This window comes from Gigantopelta aegis, chromosome 6, assembly GCF_016097555.1.
Source record: "Gigantopelta aegis isolate Gae_Host chromosome 6, Gae_host_genome, whole genome shotgun sequence".
Taxonomy (NCBI): domain Eukaryota; kingdom Metazoa; phylum Mollusca; class Gastropoda; order Neomphalida; family Peltospiridae; genus Gigantopelta; species Gigantopelta aegis.
In genome coordinates this window covers 38,110,005-38,121,334 of record NC_054704.1, presented here as the reverse complement: position 1 = coordinate 38,121,334, position 11,330 = coordinate 38,110,005, and positions in this window count along the sequence as shown.

The window sequence follows — 11,330 nt, the reverse complement described above, 5'->3', positions numbered from 1 at the left end:
TTGTAACTATGTACATTTATCCTTCGAAACCATTGTTAATCTGCTATAGGAATGCAGAGTACCTGCACTCCATAAGATACGTGTTCGATAGAAGGAACGAAATATTTTATTTAACGATGCACTCAACACATTTTATTTTCGGTTATATGGCGTATTGTTAAGGACCACACATATATTGAGAGAGGAAACCCGCTGTCGCCACTTTATGGGTCACTCTTTTCGATTAGCAGCGAGGGATCTTTTATATGCACCATCCCACACACAGGATAACATATACCACGGCCTTTGATATATCAGTCGTGGTGTACTGGCTGGAGCGAGAAATCGTGCGGGATAGATAATATACATGTAGCAGCAAACAAGAAACAGATCTGTTTTTACACATTTAACTTCTCATATGGAGACCGCTCGCCCGTGGCGTCTATATCCAGTCTATCATACATGCTGGTTTCTTGCTGGTCATTGTTTGTCATTCGTGGTGCGTTTTGGTAATTATGTTCTCCTGGAGGCACTGGTCGTTTCTGTGCAAATGAATATTTGGGAAGTTCAAATAGAGAATTCCTAGCTGTGTTGTCATCCCTCACATCTTCATACACTGCAGCGTCTGTTGTAGTTTGGTTTTCATTTTGTTTTATGTCGAGAAATGTTACCTTGGACTCTGCGGAATTCTGTAGATTTTAACAATCATAACAAGTCTGAAGGAAAAAACAGAACACAAAGCACAAGTTTTTTTGTTTTTTTAATTGATTCAAATCTATAAAGTTCACACTTCACTAAAAGCATATTTAAAGTCTTCAAAGATGTTACCCAAAATAATTTTCAAAAATATAATATAATGATGATATAATATATAGAGGCTATTTCATGTTGTTGGGGTTTTTCCAATATGATTTTTATGTCAATGAGTGATGCGTGAAAACATGTTTTTCAAGAATTGTGAAGCAATGAGTGAAAATATTGTTTTCACACATCACGAGTTGACATAAAATCGTATTAGAAAATACACACCATGAAATGGTATATTTATTATATACATCTTTCTTAGTTTTTGACAATATCTTTTTAATTTTTGTTAATGTCGTTCGCTGATCTATCGAAAACACGTAACGCCATGATATGTTTCTTCCGGTGGAACTTTTGTTGAATATTTACTTGATCATGGATTTTAAAAAGAAATACGAATAAAAAGTATCTTTATTTAATTATTAAATTAATAATTACTTAATAATACTGCTGTGCAAACATACCTGAAAAGAATATCCTCTCAAAAACACCACAAACACAAAACGGCAAGTTTAAAAACTTACACTCAACGACAGGACATTATGTCATTATTATTTAGCTCCGTATTCAATCAGTTTTAGATATTTTATCATAACTGCAGTTCATATCAATTTTTTATACGTACGATTGTTTAAAGTGGGTTTTTTTTCAAATACGACCAGATGCATTATTAATCAAATTTAAACTCGTAATAATTTAAGAGGGAGATAACAGATTCATTAACGTTCACAAAAATATAAATATGATTTCTATATTTTCACTGTAACTAAAATACAGTGAAAATATGACATTTCACCGAATATCACATTTATGTCTTAAAACAAAATCAACAATAAATTGGGTAAGGCCAAAAATCCTCATTTCGCTGCCGGACTGTCAGTGGATATTGGATGTTAAACATTTGGTTATTTTGACGTATAATCTTAGAAAGGAAACACGCCAAAAAATTAATTAGTATCAAGGGATATTTTATATGTACCATCCCACAAACAGGATAGCACATACCACGGTCTTTGATATACCAGTCGTGGTGCACTGGCTGGAACGAGAAATAGCCCAATGGGCTCCCAGATGATACCGTATTGATCGTGGATAACGGTTTTGTCGTTCAGATTTACTATACATCATATCCACTACTAGAATATGCGTTAGGCTGGTCGCGTCTAAAATCGTGATCTTTCATTTCAAGCTGTCAGTTTCAGCTTTTAATAAAACATAAAAGGATTAAAACAAAGTATGACCGGACAGTGGACGTGAGTCAAGAAAGACAGCTGTCTAGGAGAAACTAACTTTAAAATCAAAACTGGGCTGTAGAGGCTCAGAATCCTAGTAAGGAAACTCTCCTAGGAAAAGGAAAACTCCAAACTCAACCAAGTCCACTGAAGTCAGAGTACAGAAGCTATGCATCAGCATTAGAGTGAAAACCGAAAGGAAATGTCTGTACATGCACCAAGCTCTATGATCATCATCAAAGTATGCCTTTTTCATTTGTTCGCAAAGTCGGGTCTTTATTCGCTGAATGGTATGTCTAGAATATAGCACACCCATTTGTAAATGGTGAATTACAAATCAGAATACACAACTGACCAACAAGTAATTTAAGATTCACTAAAACCAGTACAGAATTTGTAACAAAGCAGTAAACTTCACAGCATACAACAAATACCAAACAATTGAAGACGGACACAAATACAATAACATATACACGTTATAAACAGGCAGTGACTAAGTAAGTTGACTGAAACTAACACATAATCGTATACAATTGTAGAGAACAGATAAGATGTATTGTTATAGCAGTGACTGGCATCTCAGCGCTGCAATATGTACATGTCTGGATAGTATTGATAAATCTTTAGGACTATCACAAGACATTAGCCTATAAAACGTGTAAATATTTGGCCATCTGTTATAAACTTTATATATACATTTGACGTAAATCATTACAACGTGTAAAGGACGGGATGTAGCCCAGTGATAAAGCGCTCGCTCGATGCGCGTTCGGTCTGGGATCGATCCCCGTCGGTGGGCCCATTAGGCTACTTTTGTTCCAGCCAGTGCACCACGACATGTATATTAAAGGCCGTGGTATGCACTATCCTGTCTATGGGATGATGCATATAAACGATCCCTTGCTTCTAATCGAAAATATCTGTGTGGTCCTTAACCATATGTCCGACGCCATATAACCGAAAATAAAATGTGTTGAGTGCGTCGTTAAATAAACTATTTCCTTCCTTCCTTCTTTCTTGTTTATAACATGTACATATTTGGCCATCTATTATAACCTTTATATATATATATATATATATATATATATATATATATATATATATATATATATATATATATATATATATATATATATATATTTGACGTAAACCACTATACACTGGGCACATAACACTTACATAATATCTGGGCATAAGATATATTATGATATCTACTAGTTTCGGATGAGACTGTGAGAGCATAATCGCAGGCTGGTTAAGGAACATTTTAAATGCATAAATAAATATTTGTTTCACACTCAAATTGATGTTAACTAGTAATGTTTTAGTGAGGAAATGTGGTGGCGTTGATTATTCATTTCTTGCAGATACATGTATATACCTATACTCTTATGTACATTCTTATGTACAATATCAACACTAATATATACTATATTCTTATATGCATTATTATGTACAATATCAACACTAATATATACTATATTCTTATATACATTATTATGTACAATATCAACACTAATATATACTATATTCTTATAGACATTAGTATGTACAATATCAACAATAATATTTTCAAAACTGTTAAACAGCTTGAACAGAGATCTGAAAACCCTTTCTATCCGCAATGTATTTGATATCGACTTAGTTAATTATCGGTCGACGATATACCACTGGAATGAAAACCGACACTCATGTAGCAAGAATATATTGAAAATAACTGTGTCGATTTTTACATCTTTAAATAAAAACGTTTGCAACTGTCTTAGCTATCGACTACTAAAGTGTTTTTAGCTTTGCTGGTGTTAACATTAAGGTGTCATGTGTAACAATATATAGTTAGTAGATTATGTACGCCTCTGGCCGATTTCGACCAGGTACAGTATCATCAGCATACAACTATAAATATTGTAAAATGAATGAACTGAACATGATGTGTATCACTGAAATCTATAGAACTGAGAGAATAATTAATTAGCAGTAAAAACAAAAGTGGTGACGGTGGTTCTCCCCGTTTTACCCGGATAAATGACGGAAGTGCTGGCGATTCTGTGGAAATTATTGTGAGGTAAGATCTAGCATTAAGACGAGCAGAAACCCAAACACACACACACACACACACACACACACACACACACACACACACTTGAAAATAAGCAGGGAATATTGCATTTCGAATATTAATAATTATAGAATGAAATGAGATATAAAACTCAAAATAAGTGCACAATGTGCGTTAATGTTCCCACTCAAAGAACATGAAAAAACGCACCGATAGTTTTGATCGCGAAGCACGTGACGTGACGTTGCACGTGCGAAGGGTGTGATTTGAAATTGAACACTTAGTCTGTGTGGTAATATTCTTTCTTGTTTGTTACTGGAATACTAAATCATAACCTTGCTGTCACATTATTTACAACTGTGACGGAACATGCTCTTAATTTTGTTTTCGCCTGTGGCGATATTAATTGTGTTAGAGGGCCGTGTGCAAGTTCATTGCACTTAGCCCAGGTGGGCAACTTGTTACGTAATACTTCTGCGCGACGGTCCTCGAGCTGTACTTTCTAATACACACCCAAGCAGGTGCGGAGGCCATGTGGCGAGTAGTTACGTAATACCTCCGCGAGTGCGGTTTTTACAACCGTGATTTGGCGACGATGGCGACAGCCAGTCTGACGATCAGAGAAAAATATACCGACTCTGGGAGAGGTGGAATATCAGATGATAGGTGAGGTACCGCGTTGTACCCCCAGGCGATATTCGCTGTCTCTGAGAGTTTTGAATAAATAGCTAGGGTTTAGAGATATCTAGGAGAGAACCATAGGAAGGTATCCCGGGGGAACGTTGTCCATTTGGACTTTGGTAAATATATTATTTCTGCTCTGTTGTATAACCTTGATGTGATTGATGTGACTTTAAATATTTTAATACTGTATTATACCAATATTCTTTAGACAGTGTCTTCGGTCATCTGACGAAGTAAATCGTAGACTTTTTGTTCTAACATTATACGAGTAGTTGGTAATATAAAGCTTAGCCAGTAAACTGTAGGTTATTGTCTTTATTGTGATAGGTACCAGTATTAATTCTGTATTACAAGGTTATTGAATGAGTAGTTAGGGTTAATTAAAAATTAACCAGTTAGGAATAGTGTTGTAATTCCTTTATTAATTAAGTTCCCCTGGAAGCGTTTCTCCATTATCGCACGTGTGTGTGTTAGCGTTTCTCAATTATCACACGTGTGGGTGTTGTGTCACGGTGAAGTGATTAGCATATTGTGTAAACTAGACACCTAGAGATTAACTAATTAAGTGATCAGTTCTGGGTTGTTATTGTTGTTGTTATTAATTAACTACTGCGGCAGTACATTTGTCAGCGTAGGGTAATACAGATTCCAAAGTGTATTGTGTTTTTGTTGTGTTTTCTAGTGAACTAAACGTGCTATAATAATATATACTTTATAAGATCTTATCTCTGATCATACCTAGAGACGAGCCACAGCGGGTATAACTGCCTGTTACAGAGAGATCTAATAGATATACAGTTAGGAGAGATATTTGGACAATCGTGTTTTATTCAGTTACGGGTATTATAGAATCCCCGTGACAACAACATTGTGTACGTTTTCAACAATGCGACATCTCCAACGTCAGGAACGTCTTAGTGCTGTAGGCATGCTCCAAGTTGGCACCACCCAGCGAATTGTGGCCTGTAGACTTAATGTGTCGCAATCAGTCATTAGCCGATTGTGGGCCCGATATCGACAAACCAGAAATGTGCATGATCGTCCCCGTTCAGGACGGCCAAGGGCCACAACTACGGTTCAGGACCGCTTCATTAGGACTTACACGTTGAGGAATCTAGCTCAATCAAACAATAGTATCGCAAGAAAACTCGGTGTTACAACTGGAGTTACAGCGTCTGGTCAGACTATTCATAACAGACTGCATAGAAGTAACATCCACGCATGTCGACCCTACGTTACCCCACGTTTGACAGCGAGACAGTGCTGCCAGACGTCAATGGTGTACACATCGTAGACATTGGGCTAATAGGCGTTGGGTTTTCAGACGAGTCCAGATTCACACTAGACTTCCATGATCGACGACAGCGTGTCTGGCGACGTCCCAGTGAACTCTACGCCAACATTAGCATTCGTTCTCATGACCGATTTGGAGGAGGGTCCGTTATGGTGTTACTAATAATAGAAATAATAATGGTGGTGGCGGTGGCGGTAGATGGGGAAATAAAAACTATTAACGCCATTGTATTGTAAAATACATAAACTTGTCAAATGTTTTCTGTCAAGTGACATAAAAATTAAAAGAATAATCCAAATTTACCTTGCAGTGATTAACTCCAGCAGCAGCTCGGCTTCAAGTGATGTTTTACTGGATACGATAGTAACTACAGTGATACCTCTCAAAACCAGACCCTCTGTAAACCGGAATTCCCCCATAATCGGGCATTTTTTACTGTCCTTTTTTAAATATCATTACTGAAATTAACCTCTCTAAACTGGACATTTTACTTGGTCGCGTGGGTGTTGGTTTAGAGGGGTTTCACTGTATATATAGTCTACAGTTATCCACTTTTGGTATTCATCGAACGGTAATAAAACCATCGCCTCTGGCATAGCCAAACAATTGATTTAGTTTAATGTGGTGTTGTACCTATTTTAGGGATGATTTCTGCCAAAGGGTTCGGAGGGTAAATCATATACCTTATATAGCTGGGCTGTATACTGTATATACTGTTCGGTATCCATATCATATCAATACTGAATTACCGTACCGAGGACTAACAATATATCTGACGAACGCAAAATGGGATGAGTGTAAATCAGACGAGAGCCTTGTGTATGGGATTTAGGCCTATTTTTATTTAGAAGAAATTAGCGGGTGAGCCTTAACTCGGGCATGCATTTATAGCCGAGTGTACCGAAAAATACCGCTCGATATCGGAATCGGTATTGGTATTGTGTCAATAACGAATACCGTACCGATAACAAGGTAAATCACCCCAAGAATACCGATATTGATACCGAACCTCAAAGTTCAATACCGCCCAGCTCTGATATAATAGTAACAGAACTGCTATTTTGTTTTTATTACGTACCTTCTAACATTCTGTGTTTAAATCACGACCTTGAACATTGATAAACAAGTTAATTAAGTCAGGTATATACTATTATACCCTACCGATATAAACAAAAGTACATGTAACACCATGATTGGTGATTGGTCATTTAAAAACTAGTATTTATTTATTTGCATATGATTACATTTCTGATGTTGTGCAAATGATTCAGTAATCTGGAATATATTGTGGTATGAAAAGGGGTGACGTTGGTGTGTAGCGCGTTATAGTTTGCACGAAGTGTTTAACATGACGTTCGTAGAGGGCGCTATTCTCTGACGTCATAACTTGTTCTTAACTGTTGCAGATAGATATGCTATAACTGTAAAAATAAAGAGAAAAAGATTTCTTGACTGTCTTATGCGGAGCTGGATTTAACTCAGTCGGTTGAGTGCTCGCTTGAGGAGCTTGCTTTGCTGGATCGAACCACCTCGGTGGATCCATTCAACTGGCTGGGTTTTCCTCGTTCCAACCAGTGCACCACAACTGGTCAAAGGCCGTAGTATGTATTTTCCTGTCTGTAGGAAAGTACATATAAAAGATCCCTTGCCGTATTAGAAAAAAAATGTAGCGGGTTTCCATTGATGAGTACGAGTCAGAATTGCCAAATGTTTGACATCTAATGGCCGATGATTAATTAATCAATGTGCTCTAGTGGTGTCGTTAAGCAAAACAAACTGTGTGATACTAAGTGCGCTGTATCTTTGTTCAGACAATAAAACGAATAGGACTTGTGGGCATTCCAACTAGCATAGCCAATGAAGAACATACATTATTATTAGTAGTATTATATGCATTTTAAAAAATAGTTAGTTTTTTAACCTCCCATAAAAATGGATTTAGAAAATAATGTGAATTCCTTTTTTCTGATAAGATCATACCCTGTGGGTATGGAGAAACATATAACATATTACTTCCCATGACACATACTCGATCTATTCATTTATCTTGAAGAAGGATCCTCCACCGCAGTGTGAGCACTGTCAGTGTACTCTGACGGTACGCCACATTTTGATGGAGTGTGGGTATCTGAAAGAAACTAGAAATATATATTTGGTCAAAGAAATGTGATGGAATCTTTTCAGTATCATCCAGAACTTTTATTACAATTTCTACGTGATACTTTTATTCTAAATTTTAATATAACCTATCCGTGATATTGGTATTTGTTGCACAGTTCTTTACACTGTATTTTAACTTACCAGTTGCATTTTGTTGAATTTAAATTAATGTTCTGCCTTTACCATTGTTTGACACCCAATAGCTGATGTAGTTTTCGTGCTGGGGTGTCGTTAAACATCTGCTCTATTCTATTATATTATATTATATTATATTCTATTCTATTCTATACCATGGCACATTTTACACACTATTATACAGTTTTATGTGTTACTGTATTGTTCATTATTATTTTGAAAAATATTAATATTTATTATATACATAGAAATGAATTATATAGATCTACGGAGACCATAAAAGAGTCATATTTGCACTGTATTTTAGCTACAGTGAAAATATAGAAAATCGTATTTATATTTTTGTAAAAGTTCATGATTAAATTATCTCCCTTTGTCTCGTTTCTTCGTATTAAAGTTTGATGATTCCCAATGCATCCGATCGTATTTGAAAAATACAAAGAAAAAAGTAATTTAAACAAATGTACCTATAAAAATGGGATATGAAGTGAAAGTACGATACAATACCTAAAACGAATTGAACACGAAGCTAATTAATGATGACACAATGTCCTATCATTGAGTGTAAGTTAAAATTTAACGACGTCCGATTTGTTTTGTTTTTGTTGGGTTTGTTTGTGGGATTTTTTGGAGGGGTTTGGAGGATCGCTTTGTCAGGTATGTTTTCAAAGCAGTATTATTAAATAAATGTTAATTTAATAATTAAATAAAGAGGGCTTTTATTCAAATTTCTTTTAAAAAGTCTATGGTCAAGTACATTTTCTAGAAAAGTTTCATCGGAAGAAAAGCGAAAGATATTAACAAAAAGCGAAAGATATTGTCAACAATTAGGAAGATATATATAATAAATAGACCATCACTCGTTGACATAAAAATCGTATTCGAAAGAACCCATGAAATTGCCTCTATACTGATCAGAAACATAAACGCGTCCAATCACAAATACTCTGTATAAGACCCAAATATAAATGAAATTTAACACAGATGCTTTGTGGTACATTGGCGTCAATATAAAATCAAGACCAAAAAGCCTGTGTCCATCTGGTGATCACTATTTTTAGTTTTAAAGGGACATTCCTGAGTTTGCTGCATTGTAAGATGTTTCTGACTAATAAAATATTTCTACGATTAAACTTACATATTAAATATATTTTCTTGTTTAGAATATCAGTGTCCATATATTCAATGTGTTTCTGGTCATCTTAATATTTGTAAGAAGCCCAAACTGAATTTTGCCTTCAAATTATTTCGTACGTACGAAAACAAATATTTTAGGAAATAAAATGAAATTTAACCTAATACAAACATTAGAACGATCAATATACATCCGCTAATATTGTTTGCAGAAAAATATATTTGATATGTAATTACATTCGTTAAAAAGTCTCTGTTAGTCGATAACATCTTAAAAATTGCAGCAAACTCAGGAATGTCCCTTTACTATCTGCCATTATTTAAAAAATGTATTGAAAATATCGGATTCTAAGGCATATAGAACCACGATTCCAAAACCTAAGCTTATGTTTTAAGGAGCTATGAATCTAGTGGGCATATAAAATGTAGGTAATTCGAAGCATCCATTTCTGATGATCTCTCAATGAATCGTATACTTTTAATATATCAATATATTAATTATGTCCGTTACGGTGTTAGAGAATAAACATACGCAGTGACCCATCATGTTTTTGCGGGATCATTTGTAGAAAACTGAAACTGTTGGCACTTTTTGGTTAATATCATTTGAAAAGATTGTGGTCGTTTCTATTTTAAAGGAATTATGCAACATGTCTTGGTTTACCATTATACATCACAAGCTGTGTTTTCTGACCGGCGTTACGGTGTTGACGTGTTATTTGCAAAATAAATAACAGAAACGAATAATCTTGTAAAATAAACCACAATTATAATTTCAACCTGATTGTAATAAAATACTGAATGAAATCAGTTTTGGGGTTATTTTGATTTAGATTCAGTCGCATGGCCTTCATTTCTAATGTGGCAATTTTCGTTTTTTCATCCCATTTCTTTAAGAGGCGGGGTAATCGTAATCGATTGTAATCGATTACAATGTTTGAGAATGCCATGCAATCGCAATCGTGGTCGATTACATTGCTAAGGTAATCATAATCAGCGATTACTTTCATTATTACTCATAATTTACCAAACCCCTTAGGTATGTTTTGCGTCAACTGCAGCACTGGTCAGTCAGCATAGACCGTAGAACTGATATCCCATTGTTTTTGTACTCTAACAGTAAAACTGTCCGCATATACTGATTGTTATATAATCCAAATGAAATTTAGCATCAGTATCGTAGTTTATAAGAAACGCATAATAAATTACGTTTTACTTAGAAGTTTGCACACTGTGCTTTCAAATAGTTTAGAATTTCAAATCTTTGGTGTGTCTCGTAGGCTGCTGGACGTTTTAACCTTTGAATGTATTCATATATTAATATTCTATGATTTATGTACAGCATGTGACACAATAATAAAATAACTTGTATTCTTCTTATATTACTATCATTTGCCTTAGAAACAGGGAATCATCATGACTGGATTTTCAAATGAATGAAAGCCCCTGGGGGACGGAGCCACACATTCATTAATGGCATCTATCGTGTTTACCTTTACTATAAGAGCGACTGAATGAATACAGTGTTCAAGCTGACAATAAATAGAAGGGCGTTAGCCTGCCCCAGTTTGTGCCATCATGACCCTGATTATTGTCGCGTGGACCCTTCATATATATTGGCAACAAACATAAAAGTAAAAACAACTGAGAAAAACAACACTTAGATAATTAAATATTAATCAAACAATCTCAGAGAAATGTTTCCAGCACAAATGCACCTGAAATTATTAAATGTTTGATTTAATAGGGTGAAAAACGGAAATACAAAATATATAAACACCAACAACAGCAACAATAACACACGAGTTCAATAGTATATTAACATGTTTCGGCATTTTTTCCTTTTTCA